The sequence below is a fragment of the Podarcis gaigeae genome, assembly GCF_964106915.1.
Source record: "Podarcis gaigeae genome assembly, chromosome: 1".
NCBI lineage: Eukaryota > Metazoa > Chordata > Lepidosauria > Squamata > Lacertidae > Podarcis > Podarcis gaigeae.
Genome location: NC_139678.1, coordinates 117,533,012 through 117,550,414, shown reverse-complemented (window position 1 = coordinate 117,550,414; position 17,403 = coordinate 117,533,012). Strand labels below are relative to the sequence as shown.

The following is a 17,403-nucleotide window of genomic DNA, read 5'->3' as shown; positions in this document are numbered from 1 at the left end:
GTGTGTGTGTGTGTGTGTGTGTGTGTGTGTGTGTGTGTGTGTAAAATTCATGAGCATGGGATCAAGGACCAGAAACCACCAGCTTCTGATCTTGAAATGCATACTGGGTGTTAGCAGACAAAACAATTTAACCTGCAGCCACAAAAGAGAGGTAATACTTACTTCTTTGGCAGGTTAATTAGTTTGCATTTGCAAAGTTCTTTGAAGATGAAAAGTGCTATAAAAATGTTAAATAGTATTTTATATGCTGTTCTCGAGTGGATTAACAGGTGCAGAATTAAAAGCTGGCAGTTGCCGAGAACACTTAACGATAACTTCTCTCTTTCATCTGCTAATGGTTTTAACTCTCCACCCCCTGCAAAAAAATGTAAGAAATAGATAAAAATTTACCTATGGTAAATACTGTATGTAAACTTCAGGAATGGCTGAGGGAATTCATTTAAAACTGGCTTTCAAAAACACAACTGAACCAAAAGAAGCATGCACTTGAGTAACCTGGCAATATTGCTTACCAATCTTGACTATTGTTTAATAAAATCCTCTAGTCTGGGAATTTATAGAATCTTGGAATTGTAGAGTTGGAAGGGACTTGAAGGGTCATAAAGACCGAGTCCCTGCAATGCAGGAATCTCAAACCTCCAAGAAAGCAGACTCCACAATTTCCTGAGGTTGGACCTGTTTGATATCATGTCTCTTGGGACTAGGGGGTGGCTTTTACGTTAATAAGACCAAGCCATTTTTATTCTTAATCATTTACATTTACAGTTTCCAAAGGGGTAACTGTGTTAGTCTGTTACGGGGGGACGACAACAACAGCAACCCTGCAAAGAGTCTTGAGGCGCCTTAAAGATAGATTCTGCCACAATAAAATCATTAGACTGAAGGTGCCGTAAGACTCTGTTTCTTACATCTGCTGGATTAGATGGAGCTTTGATGATGATGATGAAGAAGAGTTTGGATTTGATATTCCGCTTTATCACTACCCGAAGGAGTCTCAAAGCGGCTAACATTCTCCTTTTCCCTTCCTCCCCCACAACAAATACTCTGTGGAACACAAGTGAACAGCAGAGAACCCGCACAAACAACGCTGACACAAACCCCCACATATATTAAGTAAAATAGAAACATCACCACCCGACCCCACCCCCACTCATATTTCTCCCCCCATCACCTCTTTCCCCCTATTCTTCCTAATGTCTCAACAAATGAAAACGATTTGTAAAAAAATAAAAAAATGTTATGTGGGGGGGGGGGAAATACGAGAGACATTGCACATACCTTTGTAAATCAAGAAAATCTTTAATAAAAATACATTTTTTAAAAACTCCACTCTGTGAGGTGAGTGGGGCTGAGAGACTTCAGAGAAGTGTGACTGGCCCAAGGTCACCCAGCAGCTGCAGGTGGAGGAGCGGAGATGCGAACCCGGTTCACCAGATTACGAGTCTACCGCTCCTAACCACTACACCACACTGGTTCTCTTGACGTGATTCTTATGGGTGCTATTAAATTTCTGCCAGCTCTGGAGGAGAGCAGACATGTCTGGGAAAGGGAAAAGCTAAGTCAGGGCAGTGTTTTCTTGTCCTTTCCATCATGTTCTGCCACACTCGTCAATCAGGGCATGGTTCAGCTTCATCTCTTTAACCACACATCTAATCAGCTCCTAAATGGAGGAATATCTGCATTACATCTTCGGCAAACCAAGTGACAGCAGAGAGAGGGATAAATGGTGCTCTAACCAATCGGCCCCCTTTTCCTACCATCTCTGTCATCTTCCCTAGGCTCCTGAACGAAATAGTATACACATGTGCCCTATAGGGGCTTGAGTCAAGGGTCAAATTATAACTTCCCAGGGTTTCTGGTCCTTGGTCCCACGGCCTGCGAACCTTGAGAAGTTACAGTTTTCAGGGATTCTAGGCTGCAGGATGCTGCTAGAGTAACTTAGCTCAGCCCTCAAAATTGTTGGAAGGGCAAAAAGGCCAGAAGCGTCAATAGGCCTCATCTTAAAATGAGTTAACTTAGACCAGGGAGGCTCTCCTGGCACCCTTATTACATATATTTAGGCACCAGGCAAAAACGTTCCTCTTCTACAAAGCTTTTGCCTAATTAAACAATCTACACCCTTTTAAACTGGGCCGGGTGGGTATTTTTGTTTGTTTGTTTTTATATTGTAAACCACCCTGTGTGCCTCAGATGAAGGGCAATATAGGAATAATAATAATAATAATAATAATAATAATAATAATAATAATAATAATGTTTTACTATGTTTTTATGTATGCTGGAAGCCGCCCACCCTGTCAGATGGGCGGGGTATAATAAAAATAAAGGAAGAAGAGGAGTTTGGATTTGATATCCCACTTTATCCCTAGCCTAAGGCATCTCAAAGCCTCTAACAATCTCCTTTCCCTTCCTTTCCCACAACAAACACTCTGTGAGGTGAGTGAGGCTGAGAGACTTCAGAGAAGTGTGTATAAAAATAATGTCTGATGCATTTCAGTTTAGCTGAGATAATATTGAATCTGGTGCAGGGAAGTTCATCTAGTACAGTCATATCTTGGATCCCAAACGCCTTGCGAGTCGAACGTTTTGGTTGCCAAACGCCGCAAACCCAGAACTGAGTGTTTCTGTTTGCGAACATTCTTTGGAACTTGAAAGTCTGACGCGGCTTCCGATTGGCTGCAAGAGCTTCCTGCAGCCAATCGGAAGCCACGCCTTGGTTTCTGAACGTTTTGGAAGTCGAACAGACTTCCAGAACGGATTCTGTTCGACTTCTGAGGTACCACTGTAATAGGATTGTCAATGAGCCCTCTAAGATGGTGCCCATTTTGTGGAGCCCAAAGTGGAAAAGAAGGAGACTTTACCTGTAACTAGGAACTGGGTGGGAGAAAAGACAGGATTTTTGGTCAGGTCATCTTCCATGCCTTTTTTTTTAATTTTCTTTTTTCTTTTTGAGAGAGAGAGAGACTTTTGACTGAGGGAGAGGGCGACAATGGCTCTTCAGTTTGTGCCTTTTTCCAGTGGGGAGCGTATGGTTGGCTTTGTTCCTTAGAAGCAAGCTGTCTCTTTTTCTCTAGCCATGGCTCTGAGAGAGCTCAGAGTTTGCCTGCTGGAGGCACACTGGTGTGGGCATATCAAGCACTATATAGTGCTTTGTAGAAGACCGCTTTGATCCCAACATCAATCCAACAATTAGAGCATCTTTTATGAGAAAGACAGCGCAGTATCAGAATGGGTTGCGTAAATTCCTAATATGGGATACAGCCGGGTAAAGACGATTTCACACTCTCTCGCCAATGTACTATTGAGCTTCTGCAGCAGCTATTTATGTTTATGACATCATCGCAAAAGAGGAAACGTTTTCAACGTTAAGGAGCTGTGTGAATGAACTCCAGTAGAATGGACATCCCAACATAGTTGCTGCTATTGCTGGGAATAAATGCGATCTTAATGATGTAAGAGAAGCCATGGAAAAAGATGCTAAAGACTTTGAAGATCCCATCTATGGAATATCTGGAAAGACCAGGGCAAAAAATTGCAACAAACATAAATGAACTGTTTATAAAAATTAGTCATAGAATTCTATCAAGTGATACAAACACTCAAAATGCAGCTGTTGTTGACTTACACTATCATACACCAGAGTAGTTTTTAGAAAGTGTTTGACCTTGGAAATTAGGGGTTTATTTGGAGTATAGTTGACTTGGTCCCCTTCAGATTTTGCTGGACTCCAGTTCCCATCAGCTCCAGCTAGCATGGCGTGTTATCAGGATTGATGGGAGTTGTAGTCCAGTACATCTAAAGGACACCATGCTGCCTAGCCTGCCATAACCAACCTGCTCTCTACCTGCCATTGTCGGATTTTTGTTTTGATTGTTTGCAGAGTCGTTCACTGCTTCGCAGCAGAGCATTACTGAAGTGGAGTACCCTAAAAAATAAAAAATTGCAAACTCAGTAAACCAAAGACAATAAAACAAGTCATACAATTATATGGTTATTCTTTCATAAAATAATAGGTCATGTTTTGCTCAACATCTACAATTCCCATATCCTTTGTGTGAAAAATGAACAGGTGGCACGGCAACCCTATCTACTGCAATGCTTTCTTGCATGTATGAATCTGTCAGTGGGTTTATTACCATGTCAGTTTTGATCACAAACTCTGAGTTTTCATTTAATTTTTTTGGCCTACAGATTGAGCCATTAATTCATTGAGTTAATTGACAATGACTTTACAACTCTGACTTTCCCACTGAACTCTGGAAAAGCTCCTGGCCTTGCCTATAAGGTCCAGATGTTGTGCTTAAACTAAAATGGCGCATGGAGGTCGAAGGGGGACTGATTTGAATATCACACCAAACTTCAGACAAGGGCAAGAGATTCGAGTCTGTAGTAAAACATGCATACTTTTGGAGCAAGGAGCAGGTCTGAGGGGAAATAATATTGTGCATATTGAACTTGAACAAGCACCCTCTTTCTCTCCCTGTAACTGATTGTACTGCTATTACAAAGAAAGGTATTAAGAGTGATTCCGTAAAACTTTCAAATGGCCACCTCTTCCTTCTTTGTTATTAGCTTGAGTGGCCTATGGTGTTAGAAAAGTAAAAAATGCACTTTAGTGTTTGGAAGACACACTGCCCAAGACAACTTTTGAAATAAGTGATAAGGTCAAGGAACCGGTAGGGATCATAGCTTAAACAATTTAATATCCTCTGTCTTACACATGCACAGTCAAAACAGGTCTTTAAATAATGTTTATGCCAGTCTTGTGTGTATGGAATCAACTGCAAATAAAGTGTTTTAAGTGTGTTGCAATATACGAATGTGACACTAGATGGCGACAGTGAGCTATGGCAAATTCAATATATTTTTCAAAACGTTTTTTAAAAAAGCATTTTCACAGCGTTTTTTATATGTGTGTAGATTCCACCAGTGTGTGTGTGTGTTTACGTGTCCTATGAAACAAGGAGCCAAGCATATGTGTAAGGTAGAGCAGTATTAGTTTTGCCATGTTGCAGATGTAAGGAATGCAAGTGTAAACGTGGTGAAGTTTCTAGTTTATAATGCAGTCCTAACAATGTTTACTCAAAAGTAGGTACTTTTGAATTCAGTGGGGCTTACTCCCGGGTAAGTAGGTTTAAGATTTCAACCCCAATCTTAACTCAGTTATGTGTATTTTTTAAGACGCTCAGGCTAATGTGAAGCAAGGTGCTGAAGAAATATGTGATTGCCTACCTATTGATCCTTAACATTAACAGCAACTGCCTTTGATGAAGGTCTGAGGATGTGTTATGAAAGCATATGGTCAGTGGCAGCTGTTGTGGTGGGTAAGAGCAGTGGAGCTACCCTCCCCAGGTCACTACAACATGGATGGGGAAACTTTTTGAATCTGCAGATCAAGTGTGGTATGTGGTGGTGATTGGTGCTTTGACGTCCCATGCACAACCAATTCAGGAGGCTTCAGCTCTGGCCCCTTATTGGCTGATGGGTGGTAGAGGCCGAAGCCTGCCTTCCCTTGCCAATGTGCAACCAGGAGCGCACTTGAAGGCTCCCAGTTATGCATTGGCAACCACATATTACCTCAGGTATAAGGCCGTGGTGCATAGCTGTCAACTTACAGATTTGAAAATAAGGGACCGGCAGCCTTGAAAATAAGGGACCAGCAGCCAAAATAAGGGACCTGCAGCCTCACCTGTTCCAGGCACTCCAGTCTTCCTGCAGTCTGGTCAAACTCATGCTGGGTAGCTTCGAGAACACTGGCCAACCAATTTTGTAATCAGAGGTTCAACTGAATAGACTATGAATCACATGCACCACAAGGCCTATGCAGCCTCAACTTAAGGCAGCTCCCCGGCCTGGCTTTGCACTGCAAAGTTTGCAGCAGCACGTGCAACAAAATGGCATCCAGCATTCAAAAAACCTCTCAGCTTGCATTAACTAGCCACACACAAGGCATGCAAGCTCCACCCCCCAGTCGTTTAAGAACTTCTTATTGGGTGAGTAACACAGCCAAGCAACACAATTGGAGCCTCCCTCCTCCCTGGCCGGCAGGGAGGGAGGGAGAGGAGCTGCTTCCTTTGAAATTTAAGGGACATCATTTAAGGGACATTTAAGGGACATCTATCAATAAGGGACAGCAGTGGGACATGGCTCTGGAATAAGGGACTGTCCCTTCAAATAAGGGACACTTGACAGCTATGCCGTGGTGTATCGAAGAAGAAGAGTTTGGATTTGATATCCTGCTTTATCGCTACCCGAAGGAGTCTCAAAGCGGCTAACATTCTTTTTTCAAAGAGGGCCAGATTTGATGAAGTGAAGGGCCGTGGGGGCTGACCAAAGTTGTTGACCTTTTTTTAGGATTGATATTGCTGAGCTTCTTTTAGGATTGAAGTTGTTGAGGGTTTTTTTAGGATTTTACCCCTTGAAATAAACTGCCACAGGGGCCGGATTAAACCATCCAGCGGGCTGGATTAGGCCCCTGAAATGGACTGGAGTTTCCGGCTTTGTGTTGTTATTTTTTCATCAGAGGAGGGAGGGAAGGAAGGAAGGAGGAATGGTCAGCACCTCTGACCATCATTTAAGTCACCCCAGGGTGTCATGGGACATTGGTTGAAAACGATCTACCTGAAACCCTCTTCATGCTTTGCTTGTGTGAAGAGACAAAGCAAGAAGAGAGGGGTTGTGGGGCTTCACTTTTGAAGTCTGGGCATAACTAGTGTGGCCTTCTGATGTGGGTTGTTGTTGTGGTTGTTGTTTATTGAATTTATATACCACCCTATATAAAAAGTGTGGGTGTGCTGTGGTCTAAACCACTGAACCTCTTGGGCTTGCCAGTCAGAAGGTCGGCGGTTTGAATCCCCATGATGGAGTGAGTTCCTGTTGCTCTGTCCCAGCTTCTGCCAACCTAGCAGTTCGAAAGCATACCAGTGCAAGCAAATAAATAGGTACTTCTGTGGCGGGAAGGTAAACGGCATTTCCGTGCGCTCTGTTTTCCATCACGGTGTCCCGTTGTGCCAGAAGTGGTTTAGTCATGCTGGCCACATGACCTGGAAAGCTCTCTGTGGACAAACGCCGGCTCCCTCAGCCCGAGAGCGAGATGAGCGCTGCAACCCCATAGTCACCTTTGACTGGACTTAACCATTCAGGGGTCCTTTACCTTTTTACACCCTGTACCCAGAGGTCTCAGGGCGGTTCACAGAATAAAATCAAAATATGAAACCACAAAATGCATAATAAAAAAACCCCAATAACCCCCGCCCTGAAAAAAACACATTTTTAAAGGGCATAGGATGTCAATCAAATCAACCATAGGCCTGGTTAAAAAGGAACATCTTTGCCTGGCACCTAAAGGTGTACTGTATAATGAAGGCGCCATTGTTTTTCTCTACACATGAAGTCTTCCTTGGATCCTGAGGAAGCCATGTGCTTGGGGGGGTGGGCAAATGTCTCCCCTCCCCCCTACTCTCTACTTGCTTTCCCTCTTTACCCGAGTAAAGCGTGAAGAAGAGGGCTTAATTCTGCGCTAGTTCTCAGAAGTGGGGTGTTAATTGGGACGAGACACAGGGCAGCGAGCAACTGTGCAAGCAATCTGTGCTGCGCTCTTGCCTCAAATCATGTGCAAAACAGCAGGTGCAGGCCTACTGAGAGGCACCGCGAACCGCAACGAGCCCCGAAACAAACGCTGATTGCCGGCCTCATTGACAAAGCACTTTCTGTAGCTGGAGCAGGCTACCCCTGCGACTGTTTCCCATTTGTTTCTTCCTGTGTACCAAAATTAGTTTCATATTGTTTGAACCGAGTGGTAATGGATTCTCCGTCATGCAAGCCCACTCCCCTTCCCACAAAGAAAAGAGCCTGATTTGGCGGAGGGAGGGGAGGGGAATGCGGCGCTGCATATCAAATAGATGCTGATGATGCGGTGGGACGAAGCGCATTCCCCCCGTTTCTCCTTACACCTGTTTGGACAGAAAAGGGTCACAGAGCAGGGTCCCCAGGGAAGCCCGCTGGAGAGGTGATTAATTGCCTACCTGCTGATTAAAAGGATCCAAGCGGCTGAATTCACCCAAGCCCGTTTCCGTAGGTGTCGCCATGTGCTGCAGCACAACACTAACTGCTAAAGTTACAGGCCTTCCAAGTACAGTGGTACCTCGGGTTAAGTACTTAATTCGTTCCGGAGGTCCGTTCTTAACCTGAAACTGTTCTTAACCTGAAGCACCACTTTAGCTAATGGGGCTCCTGCTGCTGCTGCATCGCTGGCGCACGATTTCTGTTCTCATCCTGAAGCAAAGTTCTTAACCCGAGGTTCTATTTCTGGGTTAGCAGAGTCTGTAAACTGAAGCGTATGTAACCTGAAGTGTATGTAACCTGAGGTACCACTGCATCCCTATTTCCGAGGGCAGCCCTGGGTTTACAGAAACAGTCCAGGTTTCTGATTTGATCCTGGAATGTTACGCTTTTCTTTAGGACGTCCCCATTCCATCAGAGAAATGTTGGAGACATGTGACCCCCGAGCCAAGGAGTTAAGAAACTACACAACTTTTAAAAGACATCTGAAGGCAGCCGTGCACAGGGAAGTTTTTTAGTGTTTTATTTTCTTCTTATATAAGTTGGAAGCCGCCCAGAGTAGAGGGGCGGGGTATAAATTATTAGTATGGAATAGGATGTCCCTATTTTCATCAGAGAAATGTTGGAGGGTCTGAAGTAAAACAGTATGAGCTGTCCATACAGTGGTCTAAACCACTGAGCCCCTTGCGCTTGCCGATCAGAAGGTTGGTGGTTCGAATCCCTGCGACGGGGTGAGCTCCTGTTGCTCTGCCCCAGCTCCTGCCAACCTAGCAGTTCGAAAGCACACCAGTGCATGTAGATAAATAGGTACCGCTGTGGCGGGAATGTAAACAATGTTTCCATGCGCTATGATTTCCATCACGGTGTTCTGTTGCGCCAGAAGCGGTTTAGTCATGCTGGCCACATGACCTGGAAATCTGTCTGTGGACAAACGCCGGCTCCCTAGGCCTGAAAGCGAGATGAGCGCTGCAACCCCATAGTCGCGCTTGACTGGACTTAACCATCTACGGGTCCTTTACCTTTTTTACCTGTCGTTTGACTGCCTTCTTCCTCTACCCCCTGCCCATCTCTGAGGTGCTTTGAACGTCTTGCAATTCCAGAAGTCAAGGAAACTTACTTTTTGTGAAAACCATGCCCGAGTGTTGATGATGACTGCCTTTGTGCACATGTCGGAGTAACGTTATAACTAGCAATCTCGAGGGGGGGGGGTGGTTTCGCCTGTCTCCTGCTGAGATTGCCTGAGCTCTCGGCCTTCCTCCTCTGCAGAACGGTCTTCTCCCAAAGCGAACCAGGCCAGGCCGGATGCCCGGTCAGGTTTCTGCCGCGCCACCAACCCACAGCTTGGTGGTAAGGTGACAGCAATTCTGCGCCTTTGGCCTTGAATCAGGGAAGGGTGGGCCATTCCTTGTCAGGAGGTGTTCTCTGTGTGTGAATGAGGGGCTGGGGGGGGGGGCGTGAGCACAGCTCTAATGCCCTGCTGTGTTTTCCTGCTGTGAAAATAGGGGTATGCTGTGACAGGCTCCAGGCTGGGCCTTTTCTCTTTCAAAGAGAGAGGGGCTGAAGAAACAGGTGCGCTCTGCGGTTGCTCTGTATCTGCTGCCTTTGTGGCGGGGCTGCATCTGGTCAGCTGAAGGCGCCTTTTTATTATTTAAACTTTCCACGTGTGATTAGGGAAATGCTTGATTGCATGGGCTTGCTCCCTTATTATTTGGGCTCTGTCAGTTCTGATTGTGTGGCTATTCCTGTATCTTTGTTCCAGCGCACTCCAGGCAATGCATCGGAGTGGTGAACGTTTAATCCCTTAGATTTTGGCTTTGTTTTGTTTTGTTTTGTTCCGAGCAACTCCACAGGAAACAGAAATCCAAGTCATAAACTTCCACACATGGTGCTGCTGAACTACACAGATCCCATCAACCCATCCTGCTGCCCATTCTGGATGGGGATGATGGGAATAGTAGTCTTGGGGCAGCGGGGGGGGGGAGGGCTAATAGGTCCCCTAGCCCTGGCTTGTTCAACACCTCTGCATCTCCTTGCTGCTGCATGGAATAGCACATGTACCAGACCTTTAGATTTAGTAAGTAAAGTAATTTAAACTTAAAAAAACCCAACACCTTCCAGCATGCCTGCTACTAAGTGGGCTTCGCAATGACTGCCAATCTGTGTAGGTTGAAGCAGCGATGGTCAATCTGTGGTCCTCCAGATATGCTCCAGCATGTCCATCGGTCTGAGATAATGGGAGTTCTCATCCAACAACACCTGCAGAGCTGCAGGTTGCCCACTCCCAGGTTAAAATGGCCAGTTTGCCCTGGGAATCAACCTTGTGAAGGTTCCCCCAGGGGGGTGATGTTCTTGACAAGGCTTGGATTAGCCTGACTGGTCTTTTGTAGGAATTCAACCGCACTGCAAACTTAATGAGATCAGGGCTCCTTCCATCACCTCTTCCAAGAAGCAATATTCTGCGGTGGCTTCTCAGTTTTCTCCCGTCTTGTTAAATCTACCATCCAAGTCAGCCTGGCGTCCCTGCGCACATGTAGGGGCTTCTATTTCTCTCTTGTTGAAACTCAGGCGAGTCTCTTTGAACAGCTGCTTCATCACCAGTTAACCTAGCAGGGGTCGCGATCAAATGTGATCATTCCATACGATTGCACCCAGTGATTTGATGCAATTTACTTTTTATGACTCTGTGTGGAGTTTCGGGGCTGCTTCCAAGTAGGAAAAGCATCACAGGTGAGATAATCTTCTTGACCCATGTACTCAGTTGTGAAATACCTGCAATGTGCTTCACAAGGTACAATATGCACATTTCTTCCCACCCACTTGTGTACAGGTGGCCCAAGTATTTATTTGGCTACAGTGGATAAGAGAGGGCAGTGATAGATTCACATGCTTTGTGTACGCAAGATCCCTGGTTCAAGTCCCAGAAGTGTTAGAAACTCAGATATATAATCTAATCACCAAATGGCACCTTAAACCTGGGCTGTGGTCACCACAATGCAGTGTCTAGGCTCTGTTTCCCTCCCACCTATGGGATGTTAAATTATTATTATTATTATTATTATTCATTCATTCCACTTTTATACCGCTTTATATTTTAAAGAACAAATCTCAAAGTGGTTTGCAACACGTTAAAACATACAAATAAAACAATCTGGAATAGAACTAATTCAAGCTTCATGGAAAATATTTCAAATCCTTCCCTAAGTGACATCACCTCCTGGCAAATAGAAGGGGAAGAAATGGAGGCAGTGAGAGATTTTACTTTCCTGGGCTCCATGATCACTGCAGATGGTGACAGCAGTCACAAAATTAAAAGACTCCTGCTTCTTGGGAGAAAAGCAATGATAAACCTAGACAACATCTTAAAAAGCAGAGACATCACCTTGCCAACAAAGGTCCCTATAGTTAAAGCTATGGTTTTCCCAGTAGTGATGTATGGAAGTGAGAGCTGGACCATAAAGAAGGCTGATCACTGAAGAATGGATGCTTTTGAATTCTGGTGCTGGAGGAGACTCTTGAGAGTCCCATGGACTGCAAGAAGATCAAACCTCTCCATTCTGAAGGAAATCAGCCCTGAGTGCTCACTGGAAAGACAGATCGTGAAGCTGAGGCTCCAATACTTTGGCCACCTCATGAGAAGAGAAGACTCCCTGGAAAAGACCCTGATGTTGGGAAAGATGGAGGGCACAAGGAGAAGGGGACGACAGAGGACAAGATGGTTGGACAGTGTTCTCGAAGCTACTAACATGAGTTTGACCAAACTGCGGGAGGCAGTGGAAGACAGGAGTGCCTGGTCCATGGGGTCACGAAGAGTCAGACACGACTAAACGACTAAACAACAACAACAACAAAGTGACATTTTGCTTCCCCAGTCGCCAGCCTGGCATCCAGAGATATCCACGTGGTCGCCATTGGGCCTGTGCTAGTCACAAAACGTGACTAGCACCTGGCTAATTTTGAACACTTGAGTCCCAACATCTCCAGTATGAAGGTGGATTGTTGGCCACTGTGGGGATAGGATAATGAACTAGATAGGCATTTCCCCTGATCCACCAGGCCTTTTCTTCTGTTCTTCAGGAGGAGCTAGGAGGCGATCTGAAAGACATGGATAGCTCGGTTGTCTAGAGCATGGTGCTGATAGCGACAAGGTTGCAGGTTCGATCCCCATACGGGGCAGCTGCATATTCCTGTATTGCAGGGGGTTGGACTAGATAATCCTCAGGGTGAGATCCTGCTTGTCAGAGTAAACATTACCAGGTTAGGTGGAGACACAGTCTTAGCTGTGCACCTTCCCCGTGTTCGTTTATTATTACATTTATATTCCACCTTTTCTCCAGAAACTTCACGATGGTATACACACTTCTTCCCCTCTCCGTTGTCTTGTCACAGCAACCTAGTGAGGAAATTTAGGGCCGAGAGACCTTGTCTGGCCCAAAGTCACCCAATGGGCTTCATGACTGAGAGGGGATGTGAACCCGGATCTCCCAGGTCTAAGTCCGGCACACTAACCACTGCTCCACTCTGAATGCCACTACGCAGATAACAGCATGGGCATGTTTTTGTGCTCAGCTGTGAAATTGCATAACCTGAGATTGGTGTCTTGAGCTCTTGGGAGGACGGGCAGGGTACAAATAAAATGCTTGACAAGTTGGATCCAGGGTGGAAGGCACCAAGGTCCAGGCAAGGTCTCCTGCTGAAGGAAGGGGACCAATGAGGAGGCAGCTCTCAGTGTTTTCTTCTGCATCACCCGCCACACTACCATAATCCTCCACAGCAGATCCTTTTAGGGGACATGGGCTGCAGGGAGAAGACAGAATCTGCTTGAACTGCTTTTTCCACATTCTCCACTGGGAGTGGGGCTGGGCGATACCTGGTTTTCAGCACCGTGATATATCACCATCTAAACACCATGATGGGATGTGGGTGGCGCTATAGGTTAAACCACAAAGCCTAGGACTTGCCGATCAGAAGGTTGGCGGTTCGAATCCCCGCGACGGGATGAGCTCCCGTTGCTCAGTCCCTGCTCCTGCCCACCTAGCAGTTCAAAAGCACATCAAAGTGCAAGTAGATAAATAGGTACCGCTCCGGCTGGAAGGTAAATGGCGTTTCCGTGTGCTGCTCTGGTTCTCCAGAAGCGGCTGAGTCATGCTGGCCACATGACCTGGAAGCTGTACGCCAGCTCCCTCGGCCAATAAAGCGAGACGAGCGCCGCAACCCCAGAGTCGGTCACGACTGGACCTATTGGTCAGGGGTCCCTTTACCTTTACCTAAGCACCATGATATACCGATTTATGACAGTATCCGAAAGGAGGATGGAGCTGTGTAGAGGCATTGGCTAGCTTCACATTTCCCCCTGCATCGTGACTTTTGCTGGCACCTGCTCTTGTGATTCACTCCCGCCTGCAGGAGGCAAGGGAGAGCTGTGCTGGCAGAGTTAACGGGCTGCAGGACTCGAGAGAAGCATTGGCTGGCTTTACAAGTTTTCCCATGTTGAGATTTTTGCATAGTATACACATACAAGCACATCATATCATGGTAAAGGTAAAGGACCCCTGAATAGTTAAGTCCAGTCAAAGGTGACGATGGATGCTCATCTTGCTTCCCATGCCAATAGAGCAAGTGTTTGTCCCCAGACAGCTTTCCGGGTCATGTGGCCAGCATGACTAAACCGTTTCCGGAGCAATGGAACACTGACAGAAACCAGAGCGCATGGAAATGCCGTTTACCTTCCCGCTGCAGTGGTACCTATTTATCTACTTGCACTAGTGCTAGGTTGGCAGGAGCTGGGACAGAGCAACGGGAGCTCACCCCATTGTGGGGATTCGAACCGCTGACCTTCTGATCAGCAAGCCCAAGAAGCTCTGTGGTTTAGGCCACAGTGCCACCCGCACCCACTGGGAGTAGGGCTGGGCTGTGACTTTTGCCGGTGCCTGCTCTCGTGATTCACTCCTGCCTGCAGGAAGCAAGGGAGAGCTAAGCCAGCAGGGTTAACAGGGTCTGCAGGACTCGAGAGAACCAGTGTGGTGTAGTGGTTAAGAGCTGTAGACTGGTAATCTGGTGAACCGGGTTCGCGTCTCCGCTCCTCCACATGCAGCTGCTGGGTGACCTTGGGCCAGTCACACTTCTCTGAAGTCTCTCAGCTCCACTCACCTCACAGAGTGTTTGTTGTGGGGGAGGAAGGGAAAGGAGAATGTTAGTCGCTTTGAGACTCCTTCGGGTAATGATAAAGCGGGATATCAAATCCAAACTCCTCCTCCTCTTCTTCTTTGAGAGAAGCACTGGCTGGCTTCATGAGTTTTCCCATATTGAGATTTTTCCATAGCATACACGCACAAGCACATCATGATTCATGATATGTTGCCAAGTCCATAATTGTGAAACCAATATCATGATATGGACTTCAAACAGGTTTGGGACAATATATCGCCGAGCCCTAACTGGGAGCATCCCATAAGCAGATCCAACCCATTGAAAATATTACTGTCAGACAGACTGGTTCTATGTGTAGACACTTGTGTGGCTGTGAAAAAGAGGGCCCCATATTCTTGATGAACTGGCTTGGGTGCAATAGGTTCCCCATGCTTGACTTAGAGCTTGGGTGGCCAAGATGTTCTTGGACTACAGCTCCCATCATTGGCCATGCTGGCTAGGGCTTATGGGAGTTGTAGTCCATCAACTGCTCCTGAGATGAAGGCGGCAGCAACCAAAGGCTGAAATGGCCCGGTTGAACCAGCATTTAATTCCCCCCCTATATAATTCTCCTTTGCTTCCTAGTCTGTTTAGTTCCCCTCCTCACACTTGGCAGAAGAGACTCACCTTTTCACAGCAGTACTTCTTCATTTACAAATTACAATTTTCCCAACAATTTGCTGTGTATAAAAATTGGCCTTACGTGCAACCGGCCACTTAGTTGGAGAATGCAGCCTGCAGCCTTGACGCACTCTGTGAACAATTGGTAATAACTCTGAACCGACCCCATTTACTGCAATGGGAGTTCTTGACTACAGTCTGAATTCTTACCACATAAACTCTGCCCACCCACTTTTGCTCTGTGCTAAGTTTGCTACCGATGCAAATGTCCTCTGAAAACCTAATGGAGTTCCGTGTGTGTATACACCAAAACAATTTGTCTCGCTGACCTGAGAGGAAATTTGGTCTCTTCCGTGTGACCGCAAACGCCTCTTTTACTAATTCTTAATATTGGCTGCCCAGTTATTCTTTTCAGTGATGTGGATACAATACTTAGCAAGCAGTAGGTGAGGGTGGTTTTTCAAAAATCTTCTGGTTTAGTTTTCAATACTTTCCATACTTTCCCTCCCTTTTAGCTCTCTGAATGATTAATGGGAATAGGAAAATAGTGTTGACCCATTTAAATCGTGTTGGACAACCTTCATTGCTCATCTGCATAATGAAATACACACTGAGCATTACGTCTTAAGTGTAGGAGCCACTGAACTACAAATATTTCTCTAATTCAAATTATGAAGTAAATTATAGAACGTTCAGTACTAATAATAGTATTAAATATTAAGCCACCGTGTAAATTGTAATTGTCAGGGAGAACCATAAATTGAAAATACTATTATCAATTTAGCTATAACAGATAATTTCGGTAACCTGCCTCCCTCCCTCCCTCCTTACAACACTGCATTTGGGGGGGGGGGAGTCTCTGTGTTGAAATCCACTTGTAATAAAACGCTAAAATCAGAGCGATTTATATGTGTATCATTTTGTGTTCCATTTTAAGTTAGCAATATTAATTTGCAAGGCTAAAATATATTGATTTTTTTATAACACTGTTATCTTTTTGCTTGAATGCAATTTTTAAAAGCAAATTATCGGTAATTGAGATGGAAAAATCATTCTGGGCAATGGTTAGGAAACAAAGAAAACCATTGGGCTCTAAAATAATAATAAAAAAACCCCACGAATTTTATGAAACAGGGACATAATTTGCAGCGTTTTAAAATAAATGCAAACTTTAAAATGGTGAACTTAGTCTGCGGGGTTTCTATGGTTACCCACCTTCAGACAGCTTTATAAGATGTGTAAATAGGTCTATGAGTGATTTATAATTATTTGTGTGGGGTTTTTTGTTTGATATGTTGGTAACCTTGTGTTCCGTTTGCATGTAATACATTTTGCACGCTTTGGTTTATGTATATTTTAGCACCTTTGATTGACAATGATTGAGCGTTCCTTTCTTGATTTTTTTTGTCATAGATGATGGATGTTGATAGTGTTGAAAATGTAAACAATTTTACTTGCATCACTATTTTGATAAACAAGGACTCTCTTATGCTAAATAGGGGGGGAGGGGGAGGACCTGTATATCTTGAGCAGGAAAGCTCCTTTCCTTTATGGTGAACTCTCCAAGCAGGTTCCGTAATCCTGCCTGTTAAATATATTCATCAAATCAAACGCCAGACTCTCGTGTGAATAAATATGCTAGGTATGCAAGAATTCAACACTTTAGCGGCTGCCTGACATGAAAACAAACAATGTTCACGAAGCTACCAAATTTCAGAGGAAATTGGACTTTTGTCTGGAACGTCTTCATTACACAGTATGTGGTATGAAATACAAAAAAATATATTTTCGGATTCCATCTACATCTTATAAACGCCAGGCCGCATTTTGTCTGTCTGGGCATTTGTCAGAATATCTCTTCCAAAAATAGTGGGGTGACCCCCAACCTTACTTAGTCTAGCATCTAAAGTTTGGGGGACATCGCTGTTTTAGTTGGAAATTAGCTGCTCACGCCACGTACAGTGGTACCTCGGATTACAGACGCTTCAGGTTACAGACGCTTCAGGTTACAGACTCCGCTAACCCAGAAATAGTGCTTCAGGTTAAGAACTTTGCTTCAGGATGAGAACAGAAATCGTGCAGTGGCGGTGCAGCAGCAGCGGGAGGCCCCATTAGCTAAAGTGGTACCTCAGGTTAAGAACAGTTTCATGTTCAGATGTTAGATTGATGTTGGATGAGAAAATATGGGGTAAATAGCGGAAAAGATTAAGTTAAAAGAAAAGGAGTGTTATTAAAATTAAGCTGAAAGTAAGGGAAGGATTTGCTGACCAATTAATTAGACATGAGAATACAGAAAGGGGAGGTATGAGGAAGTCGGGAAAGTAAGTTATGAGAAATTAAGAGCTGAAATTGTATGTGTTGTATGTTTTTATTGTTATGTTTTGTTTTGTTTTGTTTGTTTTGATAAAAATTTGTGGAAATTTTAATAAAAATCATTTTTTAAAAAAAAGAACAGTTTCATGTTCAGAAGGGACCTCCAGAACGAATTAAGTTCATAACCCGAGGTACCACTGTACACCCGGTTTGTTTATTCTT

The 17,403-nt window shown here is 44.9% G+C and overlaps 1 protein-coding gene, 1 long non-coding RNA gene and 1 pseudogene across 5 annotated transcripts in view; 2 read left to right on the top strand and 1 right to left on the bottom strand.

Annotated features, from left to right (window-relative positions):
• METAP1D (methionyl aminopeptidase type 1D, mitochondrial) overlaps positions 1–17,403 on the top strand; it is a 103,151-nt gene that overhangs the window by 11,525 nt on the left and 74,223 nt on the right. The window lies entirely within an intron of this gene.
• LOC310846544 lies at positions 1,276–5,407 on the bottom strand. Its single transcript, XR_014565392.1, has 2 exons — positions 3,845–5,407; positions 1,276–1,660 (listed from the first exon to the last, which is right to left on the bottom strand). It is a non-coding gene; the product is annotated as an uncharacterized lncRNA (long non-coding RNA).
• Positions 2,509–3,851, top strand: LOC310846542 (ras-related protein Rab-22A pseudogene; annotated as a pseudogene). Its single transcript has one exon. The product of its transcript is annotated as a ras-related protein Rab-22A pseudogene (transcript).